The 16,165-nt window shown below is 53.3% G+C and overlaps 1 protein-coding gene across 28 annotated transcripts in view; it reads right to left on the minus strand.

Annotated features, from left to right (window-relative positions):
- KIF1A (kinesin family member 1A) overlaps positions 1-3,665 on the minus strand; it is a 98,529-nt gene extending 94,864 nt beyond the window's left edge. For all 28 annotated transcript variants that reach the window (XM_078071591.1, XM_078071590.1, XM_078071589.1 and 25 more), the window contains exon 1: positions 3,533-3,665. The gene's annotated coding sequence lies outside the window, so the exon portion shown is untranslated. The remainder of the gene's footprint in view (positions 1-3,532) is intronic.
- Positions 3,666-16,165: the final 12,500 nt, after the last annotated feature.

The raw sequence follows: 16,165 nt of genomic DNA on the forward strand, positions 1-16,165 counted from the left end.
GGGTAAGTGCGTCTGAGCAGATGTGAGTGTGCATGTGTGAAGACGCGTACGAGTGTGTGTGAGACGGGGAGGGTAAGAGTCTGTGAGTGTGCATGGGGGAGTGTGTTGAGACTGAATGTAAGGGACTCTTGTGTGTGTGGGCATGCCCTGGGTGACCGATGTGGGGCTAGCTAGCCCTCCCCGCACCCCAGGGAGCCCTGAAACCTAGCAGGGGAGCAGTGCAGGGGCGCTTCCCTGCCCTGCCGCTTCTAAATGGGGGAGGGGGAGGGCGGGCAGGGCTTGGGCAGCTGGACTCCAGGCCAGGATTATCAGGAGATTAAATCCAGGAGGCTTTACAGAGGCGACAGCCCCTCCTTTCGGATGCCTAGCCACCCAGGCGGCAGGTAAATCCTGATCCATCCCAGGGATGGCACCTAGTGAGGCCTCCGGGGCTGGCAAGGGGTTCATGAGAGGCTCAGATTACAAAACCAGGGAGGAAGCTGGCTGGGGGCTGGGGACATGACCACAGAGGCACACAGGAAGGGCTGGAGAGGAACCCAGAGGGGTCGGGGTCTCAGCCTCAGCTGTGCCCTCCACCCTTCCAATGTACCCAGTGCAATGACCCCTTTGCTGAGTCCCCGAGCTGGGGGTAGTGCCCAAAGCCAGAATCCTCATGGTGTTCAGGAGTTAAACTGCAAAGCTGCTCGGTCAGGTGGGGCAGTGGATCACATACCCACAACCCCAACCCTTACCCTCTGCCTGCTACCCCAGCCCTGCCTGTGGGGTGAGGCCCATCAGCTAATGGGACAGAACAGAGTACTGAACAGACTCACCTGCCTGGCTCTGCCCCTGGGCACCCCAGCCAAGCTGAGAGGTTTGGAGTAGGGTGTGGTCCAGCCCCAACCGAGCTCTGAGCTGCTCCTGGGTATGGATGGGGAGAGGGAGACAGTGGAGGTGGGTGGGGGGTGGGGGTCTACTCCTTTGGGTCTAAGAACCCTAAATGGGGCACTGCTCTAGGGAGCACTTGGGACTGGGCAGGTGGGCAACCATGTGCTCATCCTGGGGGTCACTAGCTGCTGCGTGACCCCTGGCCCTCCAGTCTCCACCCCAGGGGTGGCTGCTCAGGCCCCTCCCGACTCTTAGAAGTATGGGGTCTCAGGCATGGAGGCCTGTGTCCTGATCCTTAAAGGCCAGGGCGTGGTTCCCAAAGCTGGTAGCCCCTCCATGGCCCCCAATCTGGTGGTACCAGGATCCCATCAGAACATTCCCTCCCCCTGCCACACCCAGCTCACCTGCCTTGGCTGGCCTATGCAAACTGAGTGAGCCTATGCAGCCCCCCAGCCCCCCCAGGTCTTTCTCCTGAAGTTAATTTGCCCCCCATCTGCACCTCCTACCTATCTCTGCCCCCCCCTCCCGTGCTTCCCCCAATCCCATCTCTCCTCCACGGAACCCTTGGGAGGACTTCCTTGCTCTACCATCGTCAGCCCTGGGTCAGCAGTGGTGACACCAGGAGCCTGAAGGGAGACCAGGCAGGGTGGCAGGGTCCTCTGTCCTAGGGGTCTTGATAAATTCTAGCTCTGCTCAGTCTCCATGTGGCTGGCCCCGTGCAAGGCCCCGGGGGGTCAGTCTGTGGGGGCACTCCAGTGTGGGGGAAGGGGGCACACAGCAGACATTCAGCAGGCCCTCCTCATAGACCCTTCCCACGGAGAGTCTTGGGGTTGGGGAGCCCTGACTCCAAACCTGATCCCAGGCTCTGTCCTGTGGACCACACCCCACAGAGGACACTGCCTGTCTTTAGATCCTGGCTTAATGTGGGACAGAGTTGCTCATCTTGTCCCTATCTCGAACCCAATACCCTCCCCAGACGTCGCACCGAGGTACAAGCTGACTGTCCCCTCCACCCCTCTGGGTTTCTCAGCCAGGGGCCTCCCTGCCACCATCAACCCTCCTTGGATCTTCACCCCAACCGAAAGCAGACCCGGGCCCTGGCCCTCGCAGCATCCCTCACCCTGCACTGCAGACGCTGCACCGCACTGCACGGCCACACCTGCCCCACACCTGACCACGCTCCCCCCACAGCCCCAGCTAAGGAGGGCGGCCAACCCCACCTGCAAAATGGCCGCCGCAGGTGCAGCGCCAACCCCCCGCTCCGGCCCCCAGGGCTTCCCTGCAAACCTGCAGCTGCCGGCTCAGGCCGAGAGGCGAGGCGGATGCGCACGGCTGCCCTGGCAGAGCCCCTTCAGCCAGACGGAGAGCAGGGCAGGGAGGGCGGGTCGGGTGGGACCGCTCTGCAGGAGCCTGCGCTCTGGGTCTCGCAGAGTCCTCCCCAGGGTTAGGACCTGGCCAGCCCTGCGCGTCAGGGACCTCTCCGCACCTACTCCCCGCAGCCACAAGATCCAGTTCGATGCCCTAACAGGCCTTCAATCCCAGCAATGCTGGCACCCCTTGGAGGGGGCCGCCTTTTGGGGAGGGGGCACCAGCCGCTCAGGGAGTCGCTATTCCTGGGAACGAGGGCGCGCATCGGGTCCGCGCCGGGGCGACGTCGCGCCCGCGCCCAGCAGGGCCCATGACTTGGCATTCCCTCCCTCCCCTCCCCCTCGCCCCTGCGGCCCGCTGTCCCCCCCGCCCACCTAGCGCCCAGCCCACTGCAGACCCTCCCTCCGCGCCAGGATGCCTCTGCCACCCCTTCGCCAGCGTACTGGCGGCGCCGCTGGTTTGGGGTGGGAGGAGAGAGGGTGAGCAGCAGCCTAAAAGGGGAGACCAGGGGTCTTCGCGGCATGCTCGTCCCTGTCATCCGAGTCGGGTGGCCCCGCAGCCCCCTCCCCGCCCGCCGCCGCGCCACACCTGTTACTGGGGCGCTGGCTGCGTAGACGCAGGCCTCCTCCGCTGACGGCCCCTCCCAAGCCTTTCTAGAAGGGAGCTAGGGTCTCTCGGGAGGAGGACGCGGCTGGGGGATGGTGAAGGGCAGTCCCGGAGGTGCGCACGAAGCTGGCCTCCCGCCGCAGCCCCCGCCGGCCCCGCCCGCCCGCCTGTTATGCTCTGAGCTCCAGCACCCGCCCTCCCCCACCCCGGGGACTCGGGCAGCTGCCCCGCGCGCCCCCCCGCGCCCCCATCCGCGTGCTCTCCCCTTCTCCCTGCCCGTTCCCCCCCAGCCCCGCCGGGCTAGCTCCGCGGCCTCTCTCCAGGAAAGCACTGGCGGGCGGAAGCGAGGGAGGGGGCGTCTTGAGAGACCACCGACGGCGCGCGCCCTCCCCGTGGCGACCCCCGCCCCTCCCAGCCATCGTCCCGCCGCAGCAGAGACCGCAGCTACCGGGCCTTTCCAAGGGCCCTGCTGGGACGCGAATGAAAGAGGGACACCCCTGAATTTGCCCCATTGTTCTCCTCGGGGACGGGGGAGCGTCGGCGGAAGGGAAGGGGTCGCGCGCGCGGCGCCGGCGCCTCGGCCAGTGACAAGGACGCGGCTCCGGGCGTGAGCTCCCCGCGCCGGGCGCAGCTGATGCCGGCGTGGGAAGCGGGGCGCGGGGGCGAGGGGCCGGGCGGGCGGCCGCCTTACCTCTCCGGCGTCACTGGCGGCGGCCCGGCATGGGCACGGGCATGGGCGCGGGTCCCCGAGCGCCGAGCTGCTGCTGCTCCCGGGCTGCGCTGGGCGCTGTGACGGCGGCACCGCGTGACGGGCTGCGCGCCCCCGGCCCGGCCCGCCCCGCGCCCCTCCCGCCGCGCTGGTTGGCTGCGCGCGGCGCCGGAGCCCCAGCTGCCAGCTGGTTCGTCGCGCGGGGAGAGGGACGGGCGTCGCGGCCGCCTCGGGGAGGGGGCTGGGACCGGAGGGGGCCGGAGCCGAGCTGTGACATCACCGCCGAGACCGCGGTGTGCTCGGGGGAGAGGTGCGAGCCTACACGGGGCTCGGACGCGGCGCCCCCCGCACGGGCGCAGTCCCCGCGCGCCGTCGCTCAGGGGAGAGTGACCAGGCGGCGCCCAGCCCCGAGGCCCCCCGCCCACCCGAACTCGCCGCGGATCCCGCGCCGGGCCTTCCCCCCCTCTGATCCCTTTCTAGTGAAATCTCCACCTGCCCCCCCCTCCCCGCGCGAGGCTGGCGGCACAAACGCTTGGTCGCAGAGGGACAAAGCCCGGGTGGGCTCCTTGCACCAGGGAGGGGTGGTGGGGGGCAGGGAGGGGGCACTGAGGCTGGGTGTAACAGGTGCATTTTAAATGGCATCTAGAGTCTTGGTCAGAGCACTAGAGGGGACCAGAGCATCGCAGACAGCTCTTCTGGCGGGGATGATGCAACCCGCCGGCCGGAGGCTGCCGCCTCTCCTCCCATCATGCCTTGGTGTAGACCCCCACCCTCCGCCCGCCCCACTTCTCCAGGTCATCAGCCCCCACTGTCGCCCCCCCCCCCCCAGCCTTTCTCCCCAGCTTAACTTCCCAGGACCAAGTCACACACTGCTCCCGGTCCGCACGGGCAAACGTGGCCTTCGTCAACCTCCCCAGTCGCTTTCTGGGCCACCGGGACTGACTGACATCTCTGTTGCCAGCACCCTCCATTCGCCGCCCTAGGGGTACAAACTTTGACAAAGCCTCGGGCCAGCTCACCCACCGGAACTGCGGTGGGTGCAGTGACGTCATGCCATCGTGAAAGCGGGGCGCCCAGGTCCCTTTCCACCCCCGCTCCTGTCCTCAGCATTCTCTGCATCCCTGTGGCTCAGCCTCCCCTAGAGCCCGGCAGGTGCCAGGCGCTGCCCTATGGGTTTTATTTAGTTTCGCATCTAATCCTCACAGGACCCAGTGAGGGAGGGGGGCCTCACCTCGATTTGCAGCATCCGTGTGACATATGCCCCCAAAGTAACAAGGGCACAGACACATATCCACTCTGTAAAGGAGACCACCCTCTCACCCCCGCCCCCCAAAGGCCCCCAGACAATTTCTCTTTTTCTATTTCCTGGAACCACCTACATAAGAGAGAAATTATTGTTTTTCCAAACTTTTGGTAGAAACAATAAAGCTATGGGGGGGGGACTTTATCATCTCCATTTTCATCCTATTTATTGATCTGGTCGAGTTCTCCATTTCTTGAGCCAAATTTTACATGTTTCTAGGAACTAATCAATTTCATTGAGCTTTTAAAATTACTAGCATACATTCATTTTTATATCAGTTGCTTCTGTAATTATTTCTCCTTTTTATTCTATACTTTATTTGCTTTTTTTTTCTTTTTTAATATTTTTAAATATTTCCAAAGGGCCAACTTTTAGTTTTGTTCATCTTCTCATCTTTCTCTTTATTTCACTTATTCCTGCCTGTATCTATTATTTCCTTCCTTCCTGGTTCTTTGGATCTGATATGCTGCTCCATCTTGAGCTAAGTGCTTAGGCTCATTTATTTTTGACCTATTTAATTTTCTGATAGATATATTTAAAACTGCAAAATTCCTTCCCCAGCACTGCCTTCCTGGGTCTCACAAATTGGGACATACAGTGTTTCATTATCATTCAGATCTAAATATTTCTTAAGGTCCCTGATGATCTCTTTTAAACTCATGAGTTACAAACCCATGCCTTATTTAATAATGTTATTTATTTTCCAATAGCATTTCTTGCTTGCTTGCTTCGGTATTTTTTTTTATTATAACTTGTTACCAATTTCTAATTTAACTGTATTATTGTCTGAGAACAGAGTCTGTGTTCTGTCAGGATCCTGGCAGGAAGCAGACAGCACACACCAATTGGGTAATTTGAGGAGTGTTTGATAAAGAGACTATTTACAAATGAGTAGGTAGGAGTAGGGAAACCACAAGACTCAGTAACACTGGGGTAACACTGGCGTGAGTGAGGGGGGGGTGAGGGGGAGAGGGAGCAGCCCCTGGAAGGGGCAGAGGCCTCAGTTGAGGGATGCAGCCAGCCTGAGTACTCATCAGGAGGGATCAGAGCAACCAGCCCCTGGACCTCACGCTCCCTCCTCTCTAGATCTGGGAGTGCTCCCTTTGGCTGAGCCCAAAGGGCAGCTGCAATGCAGGGGCACCCAGTGAAAGTGACGAGGTCCATTTAGGGTGGTCTCTTAGAGCATGGGGTAAAGATGACCTAGAAGCACAAACTGAACGTAGCAGCCCAGTCTGCAGGGAATTTCGCCTCAGAAACTTATTGAGGCTTCTTCAGGTCCTAACACCTTTAGGACCTAACACCTGGTCTCTTTCTGTGACTATTTTACATGTGCTCAAAAAGGTTGTATTCTGTTTGATGGGTATACAGCTCTGTATGTATTTAATAGTTCAAGATAATTAATTATGTTGATTAGGATTTGGAGATTTCTGCTAGGTTTTTGTATGCTTGAGCTATTAAATTATTATTTTGAAAATTAAAACCTCCAGTTACGATTGTTGAAATATCTCTCTCTCCCTGCAGTTCTGGCAGATGTTGCGTGATACGCCTTGAGACATATTCTTAGGTATTAAAATGACTTTGATGGGTGTGCATGATCATTCTGTGGCCCATTTCATCAGTATGCATGTGGTGTCCTTTGTTTTTGTTTTTGTTTTTATTTTTTTTGTCTTAAATTTGAATGTCATATATTAAGATGTCAATCTAGTTTGCTTTGGTTCATATTTGCCTGGTATGTCTTTTGCCAACTTTTTATTCTAAACTTTCTGTATCTTTTTTAAGTGTTTTTTTCTCTCTCTCTCTTTTTTTAAGATTTTATTTATTCATTTGACAGAGACAGAGAGAGAGAGAGAGCACAAGCAGGGGGAGGGGCAGAGGGAGAGGAAGAAGCAGGCTCCCCACAGAGCAGGGAGCCCGATGCGACTGGATCCCAGGACCCTGGGATCGTGACCTGAGCTGAAGGCAGACGCTTAATGACTGAGCCACCCAGGTGCCCCAAGTATTTCTCTTTTAAGCTACCCATTGTTAGAATTTTAAAATCTAGTCAGTTTGTACCTCTTTTTTGGTTTCTTCCTTTTAATTAGAATTTAATCCACTTACATTTATAGTAATTACTGTCATATTGAGACTTAGTTCTGCTGTCCTATTCAAAATTTTATTTACTGTATTTACTTTTTTCTATTTCTCATTGAGTATAGTGAATTTTCTTCTTCTGTTTTATCCTTGTTCTTATTTTTATTCTTATGGCAACTGCCCTGAATTTAACACTGTTTTTATGTAACCTGTGTACCCTCTGCAGTTATGTATTCTCCCTAACATTCAAGTTCTGCAGCCTGATCACATATCCTTTACTCGCAGGCACTGATATTGTCCAGGACTATAGTTCTGAGTTATTGTGGATATACTTTCTCTTTTCTTTGGTCCTTGCTTTTGTTTAAAATAATTAATACTCATTCCAAGGAACTCGGTCAACCTTATTTTCCATCCCTCTTGAAGATTCTCCTGCATTTCTGTTGTTTATGAAATATAAAGTTTTTTTAAATGTGGGTTTTGGGGGGAAAAACATTCTGAGACCTTAGATTCCTGAGAATACTTTTATTATACTTTCCACTTGGCTGGATATAAAATTTTAGGTACAAAGTTTGTACTTAAAAAAATTTTTTTTAAAAATTACTTCGTGGTCTCCTGGTATGCTGTTGAGAACTCCCGTGTCCACTGGCTTCTTGTTCCATGTTCTTTCTCTCAGGATGCTTCTAGAACTTTCTGAAGGTGTGGATTGTCCTGTAAGCCTATAATCTGAGGTTGCTTATTTTTCTTTCATTCTGGAAAATTAACCTCCATTGTTTTTAAATATTTTCTCCTCTCAGTTTTAATATTTTTCTGACTTTAGGACGCCTACCCCTTCTATCCTCTGCAACTCTTTCTCTTTTTGTACTCTCTAAATCTCCACTCCATGATGATGGGATTCAGGGCCCCTCCCCCCAACAACAAGACAGGGCTAACAACCAGATCCTTCACGTCTTAGCTCTGCACTAGCGCACTCCCCTATGTTCTTTCCACCCACACTCTGATTCCCTTTCTTTTGCCCTTTTTGTGGGCTTCACTCTCCATCAGCGTGTGACTCCAGGTAAGTTCATTCACCCCCTATATCCATCATGTCTCCTCAGATGGGATAAGAGCAGGACCGGCCTCACATCTGAAATGCTGAGAACAGGCCTGGGTCCACGATGAGCCCTGTATGGACCACGTGCCACAGCGGAGGAACCACAAGAGGACTTCTGGGACAATGAGGGATGTGCACGGTCACCTCCATTCCACTCAGAAGTGTTAGCCCCTGCAATGACAAATGAGAGAAAAAAGGTGAAAATATTCGAAAGAAACAACATTATCATTATTTGCAGATAATGTGATTGTCTACCTAGAAAACTTTAGGGATGAGTGAAAAGCCATGGGAAGCAGTAAGTTAGGGGCAGGTAGGAAGCATCATCATGGAGAAGACAACAGTTTCCATAAAGCAGACAGTAACCAATTGGAGCCTATAATGGAGGAGTCTGAGCACAATCGCACTAAGAAACATAAAACACCCAGAAACCATAAGAAATGGGCAAGTTTCTCATTTGTAAAGAAATTATACAGAAAAACTAAAAATCCACCAAAAAGAGGTAAAGTAATGGAAAAACGCAGCATACTCTTGTAAAGGAAGAGGCGATATTGTAAAAAGTTCAGTTTTCCCTAAATTAAAAGTACACATTTGATGCTGTCTTAATTAAAATAGCAACAAAAGATCACATGGAAAAACAAACATGTAAGACTAGTCAGGCAATTTGTTTAAAAGGAGACGAGGGAGGAGGATCTGCCCTGTTAGACCTTAAAACGTGATGAAATGCTGAAGTTCTAAATTCTGAAAGAAATAGATCAAAAGTTTATGGTATCATGTAAAATAATTTGGGGAAAATAGATGACTTAGTACCTGGTGTGGGCCACCGTGGGAGATACACAGAGCAGGCTACCACCTGACAAGACATCAGGAAAGATTTCTCATGAAGTAAACACTTACTTGTTAAAAAAAAAAAAGAAGAAGAAGAAGAGGAAAGAAAGAAAAGAAAAAAAAAGAAACTTTAGGAAAGTAGAATGAAGTGTGATTGGACATATTCAATATCTTGGTGTGGAGAAATCAGGACACATAACCTGAAAACAGTAAAGAAGCGTGATGGACTGTAGAAAAACTAGACATCTATATGGCCCAAACACCATAAACGAGATTGAAAGACCAACCCCATACTGAAAAAATATTTCAGAACATAGGAAGATGAAGGGAATTTTCTAAAACTATAAAAAGCCTATACAAACTATGAGCAAAAAATATAAGTAACCACCAGAGAAATGGCCAGATACTATGAAGGGACACTTTACAGAAAGACAATGGGTCAATAAGCAAAGGTCATTGCAGTTAAAGGAACACAGATCGAAATAGTGAGATTTTTTTTTTGACCTATCAGATTGTGCAAAATATAAATGTCTGGTGATATCCAGTGAGACCAGGCTGTGGGGAAATGCACCCCTCCACAACGTGGCCGTGTCCAGGGAAAGAAGCACTATTTTTCTGCAAGGCGGTCTGTCAAAAATGTTTCCACATTTAAAGTGCTCCTGTCCTTTTTAATGCGGGGCTCAAATTCACCACCCCCAGATCAAGAGTTGCATGCTTTACCAACTGAGCCAGCCAGGTGCCCCAAAAGTGCTCCTATCCTTGATTCAGTAAGCCCATGGCTAGATATTTGCTTGTGGTTTCTACACACAAAAATTTGCCCCAAAACCTGGAGATAATCCAGGTGTTCCCCCACGGGTACTGGATGAATGAATTGGGGTATATACAGGAAAGATTTTTCTGACTCTTATTAAAATCAGTGAGTCTCAAAGTTATGTGCTGATGTGCAAAGATCACCATGATGTTAAATTACTTAAAAGGGGCACAGAAGTGTGTGCGTGATATCTACCCCCTCTCTTTTTTTCCTGAAAGGAAGCACAAAAAACTGGAGACAGTGTTTGCCAAGGTTGGGGCTACTTTTGGGGGTGGGGCCTGGGGATGCCTTCATTATTAAAAAATATATATAGTCTTTCGGTATGCACAGTTTGAATTTTCTAATCTTATTTAGGTGTATTTTTTTTTATATCAATGGCTCTAAAAGTAGAGATTAAGACCCATTTTCATTTTTACTTTCTCTTTGTACCATTCTGAATTTACAATGTTAATAAATACTATATTAGAAATAAAAAGGTTTTAAAATCCTATCAGAGCTGTAGACTTCTGCATAGCAAAACAATCTAGAAAGAGCCCCAACCACTCCAAATATTAGGTTAAATCATGAAATTGCTAATGTTTAGCTATTTTGACCTACAAAAAATGGTAATTTCAAATGATTTAACTTAATAAAAATAAATTGTGGAAAAATCTATCACAAAATTCAAAATACACAAACCAAGCTTGCAAACAGAAAAGATAAACCACCTAAGTGCCACAAGCCAAGAGGAAATTCAAAACTACGGTGACAGCGGCAGCCAAGTTGAGCCACTCAGGATGAGCAGGGATTGTAATGTCTGGACAGCAACTTGGCAGGTGCAGAGGGGACCTGGAGAATAAAGTGGGGAAGGAGGTTCTGGTCAGCTGGGGAGCTCTGTGGGCACCAGGATGGCAGGACCAGCTCAGGAAAGTGACTGTCCAACTGGGGTCACCTTTGAGCAAAGTTGGAAAGAAAAGCGAGCCACAAGGCTCCTGCTTGGCGGGTACGGAAGTCTAGGGGAGGCCAGCACACAGCAGAAAAGCAGAGGAGGGGCGTGGGGTCGGGGAGAAAGCGGGAAACCGGGTGGAAGCCTGTGACCTGAGCTTGGGAAAAATTCTTGAAATTCCAGAAGGAGGAATAGAGAAACATTGAAACAATATTTGAATAAATATGGGCTTAGAATTTTCCAGAACTGCAGATAGAAACGCTCAGTGAGAAATCAACATAATCCCAAATAGGAAAAATAAAACCAAACCTGCAGAACACCAGAAATACATCATAATCATCATCATCATCATCATCATAAATAGAAGGCAGAGTGACAAGACAGGTTACCTGAAAAGAAGTGACATTGGACAGTTGGGGGGGGTGCTGGGACAGCTGTCGCCTGCCCCAATTAGGGAGACCTTGGCTGCCCTTCCCCTTGGGTGGGAGCCCCGGGAGCGGGATGCGGGGATGTCTAAGGAGACAGGCGCAATCTGTAAGATGCTGCAAGGCCTCGCACCCCGGCCCGCGCCCTGGGCCGTGCAGGGACCACCGGCATTCTGCCGCCAGCGCCTGGGGGACACGAGCCCCGCCCATGGAGGCCACGCCCAGTGCGGGTCTCGCTCGGAGTCGGCGCCCCTGGTTGCCTTGGCAACCCCGCGGCGAGGTTCCGGGCTCCGCGCGCCGCGGGGGGACGGCGCTGCCACAGCAACGGCGGGGCGTGTCCGGCCCGCGCAGCGGAGCCCGGAGCCGCGCGGCGCATCCCCAACGACCGCTGCGCGCCTGCCGGGCGCTGGCCTTTGTCGGGCTCTCCTGCGGCGGGGGTGCGCAGCCGCGGGGACCCTGTGGGCTCGAGCTGCATCGCGGCCCGGTTCCAGACCCGACGCTGGAAGGCCCTCAGCCGCATCCTACAGATAGGGAAGCTGAGGCCATGACGGGAAACCCAGGGAAGGACTTGCTGCAAGGCAATGCGTTGGTGTTGGGGCAGGATCCTCCTGGCCCAGCACGGACCCTTTTCTTCCCAGCTTTGCTCAGCTGGCTCTTGCAGGTCCAGGCCCCAAGGGTGACCTCTGTGGGACAGTTTCGCTGATCTGGACCTTGGATCCTGTGGCCACAGAGCTCCTCTGTCTGGCAGAAGCTCCCTTGCCCACCGGGTCCTCCCTTACTTCCTCTAGAGGCCTGCCCAGCTGCACCATTGCAGGCCTCGCCCACTCTGTTGGTTACACTTTCTTTAGCTTCTGCAGCCTTTCCTTAAAACGGAGAATTCCTACCCTCCAGAGCCTTTTTAGGATGCCTCCTCCATTCAGCTTTTCTGCCTTCACCACTGGATGGAACATTCCCATCCTGAGTTCTTATCTGTTCCATCCCCTAAGAGTCTCAGGTCCTTGTGTTTAAAGTGGGGACAATGTCTTTGTTTGGGTTTGGGGAAAAGTAAAACAAAGGAGCCAACAGGCAGCGTGTAAGCTGAGAACCAGGCTGTCTGGGCACAGACTCCCAGGCTGGTAGGCCAGCCCGTGTACAGAGCATTCAGGAGCCTCGGCAAGGCTGTAGACAGGTTTCCTGCCCTGCATGGGGCTGCGGAGATGGGGTGGTGTGCGAACAGCCGTCGCGGGTCTGGGTGCAGTGGAAGGAGGCCCGGCAGAGCTCCAGACACTGGCCCAGCATATGCAGTAGGGCTGGGGCCCAGGAGCTGGCCACGGACTCAGGTCCTAGGGCCTGGGACTGTCGACCAGAGTGACCTGAGGGCAGCCTGACACTGGGCACGTGGGAACACAGAGGGGCAGCCAGGCAGAGAGCCTCAGGCCCAGCCTCCAGACACCTGCTCCTAATTCTCACCAGGAACCTGGGCCCTCCCAGCCCCTGCATCAGAATTCAGAACTTGCAAAGTGCTTACCTTTGAATAACTGAGCTTGGTTTACTCATACTCTCTTGCACAGGGAAGCACAATTTTCAACCCCATTTTGCACATGAGGAAACCGAGGCTAAGAGACTCGAAAAGACCCCAGAAGATCAGGGTGCATGAAGTCGGTCCCAGTGAGACCCTTGGCTGAAAACTCGTTTCTGGACTCCAGGGGCTTCTCAGGGGCCAGAGCCACAGGGGGTGAGGCAGCCCCTTTGGGTGGGCGGGGGAAGCAGGTTCCGGGTGCCCAGGCCAGGCTTTAATTAATGGAAGCCTCGTTGGCAGCACCCTCCCAACCCCTCTCCTGGAGAGCCGACAGGGCTGAAATGAGGCCCAGAAATCTATTTGTAAGAATGGATTAGCAATACCTAATCTCACGTCACTGCTGAATCACCCAGGAGGTACGACCGAAGTTCTGTATTATTTTATGAAGGAGTGAAATGACCTGCAGGAGACAGGTATTGCTGGGCCTCAGACTTGGAAACCTGGAGCCACGGGTGGGACAGAGCAGAGTGGGGTGGAGATTGGCAAGGCCCCAAGTGAATGGGCCCCTGAGCTCCTGGCCTGGGAGGCCCAGAGGGGACCTGCACTGCGTGTGGACAGCTCTGCGGGGCTCTGCTCGCCAGCCAGTTGCTGACTCAGTGTCTGGCTGGCAGCTCAGCAGCTGGGCTGAGGCCAGAGCCCATTGTGGGGGACCATGGCCACAGAGCAGCTGCTTCCGGGGGCTCCTTCCATGACCCGACCAGAAGGAAGTCGCTGGCTCCTTCAAGGTCAATCAGAGCCCCCACGTGGAGCTTCCCTTTCACCCCTCCTGACCCCGCTGTGGCTTTCCCTCCTCTGCGCATCCACAAAGACCCTACAAGTTCTGAGCTGGGTCTGGGGCGTGTAGAGTGAGGGAACATGAAGGGTTGTCCCTCTCTGTATCCTTAATATGCGGTTAGGTGGCACTAATAAGTCAGGGCACTCCCACTGCCCCCTGAGCTGGGGTGAGGGTGGGAAGAAAGCAGATGGAACGCTCCCCAGTGACTCTGGGATGGACTGTGTGGTCAGCCTGACCTAAAGCTGGGGAAAGGGCTGGGGACTAGAGGCTGCTTGGGGGTCCCGTGTGCAGAGGAGTCCAGCACGCGGCCAGCTGCTGCCTGGGCGATGGCCCCAGTCGTCTTAGTGAAGACAGGCACTTCCACAAGGATTTGCAGTGAAGGCAGGGGGGACATCCTGCCGTGCAGTGCCTGGGGGTCTGCAGGAGGGACCCCCTGCTGACCTGGCCCCTCCTCCCCAGTCAGCCTCTGTCTACTCTGTCCCTGGAGGCTGGCCTCCCTCCGTCCTGGGCTGGTTTCAGCCAGTGGGAGGCTCCAGTAGGAGATGAGAAGGCAGGAGGAGAGGGCGGGGTGCAGGTGGGGGCAGGTTTCCCTAGTCTCCCCCTTTCAGAGTACCCCTAGTCCGTTGCCATGCTTGTGGAGGGCTTTGGTCCCTCCACGCCTACTCCCGGTTCCAGTATGGTCCCCTCCCTGTGCCCTCCAGGACCGGCAAGGATCCTCAGTGCAGCTGACTGCTGGGGTTCACCCTCCCTCCGTGGGCTCTCAGCCCCTGCCACCTTGAGTAGATGCCCTTCATGGACTCTGCAATACCCCACTTCAGTGTGCCAATGAGTTTCCTGAGGGGACCCCCAGTGATACATGCCAGCCCCTCACAAAGGCCCATGAACATTGACATAATTTTAATTAGGCCTCAAGCCCCTCCCCCAAACATCAGTAAATTATTCAAAGAAGAAATCATACAGATCATCTTTTTCTGAGTCCAAGGTAATAAAAAGGAAAATGAAACAGAGAAGCATAGCCCAAGGAGAAAACACCAAGCACCTTGGAAATTAAGAATGTATTTGTTTAGAGGAGGAAGCAAAGGAGGAGATGAAGGAGCCAGTCCTTATCACCACCAGGGAGTCCGGCCGCTGTGTTCCAAGAGGCAGACGCAGGCCTTACCTGCTTTGATAAGAATTCAAGAAAGACTGAAAATGATTGACCTCTATATTCAACATCGGAGTTCAGATAGTAAGTAACAACAACAACAGAGTGCAACGGAGAGTCAAAGAGAAGAGGTAAGCCCTGAAGTTATGGAACAGAAAATAAACACAATTCAGACTGAGGAAAAAAGGATTTGTTATTTGAAAATGAGGAGATAGAGCTACAGAAACAAATACTTTAAATATTTATATAAAATGTGAAAATCTAAAAAAATGGACAACTTTCGAAGAAAATGTTAGTCATCCGAGATTTTCTCACAGGGTGCTGATAGACTGCATGTTTATGTCCTCCCGAAATCCCAGTCCCCAGCGGGACAGTGTTAGGAAGCAGGGCTTTTGGCAAGTGAGCAGATCATGAGGTGGAAAACCTTTCTGGAGCAGGAAGGATCCTGAAGCCACAAGAACAAGCCCAGCAGATGTGGCCAGGCCAAAATCTGGAACTTGACTAGGACAAAATCGACCGGTGACAGAGTTAAAGGGCAAAAGAAAATCCAGCCAGGAGAAAATGTCTATGACATTTGTGAAAGATCACAGACCCCCATCTGCAATATTGAAATCTCTCTCAATGTTCAGTCCACGCTTCAGTGTGTTTGGCTGTTTATAAAAGAAGATATTAACTTTGAGATGTTTTAGAAAATGAAGAACTAAATGTTGAAAAACTATGAAGAAGGATGAGACTGTGAAACGTGCCATGAGGACTCAGAACGGCGAGGGCGGCCTTTGCTGGGGGGCTGCACCCCGAGTCAGGCGGGGGCTCCAGGGCCGCCCCCCCCCCACACTGTGACCCATGTCTGAGTGCGTTTGCATCCGTCATTTCTGCCGACCGCTCCTGAACCACAGGTTCTGGCCTCCTGGGGCTGGTGTAACAACTCCCCACAAATGTGGTGTTTCAAACACGGAGGTTTGGGTGTCGGCAGGGTCCCTCCAGAGTCTCCGGGAGAACCTTCCCTCTTAGCTCTGGGGCCACATGATCTGCTCGCAGCCCCTGCCTCCATCGTGAAAGCCCAATGTGGGGCATCTGTCGCCATGAAGTCCCTGGCCTTCTCTTTGTGTCTGCTCACCTTCCGTCTCCCTCCTATAAGGACCCTGTGATGGCATTAGGGACCACCTGGGCCATCCAGGGTAAGGTGCCCCCTCAGGGGCCTTGACTAGTCACACCTACAAACACTTCACTTTTTAAGGTAACAGTCACAGTTCCGGGGCTGAGACCCTGATACCCTTGGGGTCTGCGTTCAGCCCACTATGCTGTTTTGTACCTGGCCATTAAGGTTGATGAGCACAGGGATCTGCGCATCGACTCGTTCCACCCCATGTGCTTCCCCGACCTGCGGAGGCTGCAGAGCGAGAGCCTCCGTGTCCCAGACGCCGTTGCTGTCAACACCATGAACTCACAGGGGTTTTGAAGGCAACGGGCTCCTGTGGTTGGTGGCCCTTCCTGGGGTGGCAGGGCAGCAGCTGCTGAGGTGGCCCAGGTCCGTGGGCTTTGCGTCGTTCCCAGAAGCCTAAGAAGGTCTGCGTCTTCCGTCCTGCCAATGATCCAGAATAGTGATCAGCGCCCTGCCATAGATCCGTTTCTGCTCAAGCCAGCCGAACTGAGTTCTGCACTGAGCCCCGATTAGTGTCATCCACTGGA

This window comes from Halichoerus grypus, chromosome 4 (genome assembly GCF_964656455.1).
Source record: "Halichoerus grypus chromosome 4, mHalGry1.hap1.1, whole genome shotgun sequence".
NCBI classification, from domain to species: domain Eukaryota; kingdom Metazoa; phylum Chordata; class Mammalia; order Carnivora; family Phocidae; genus Halichoerus; species Halichoerus grypus.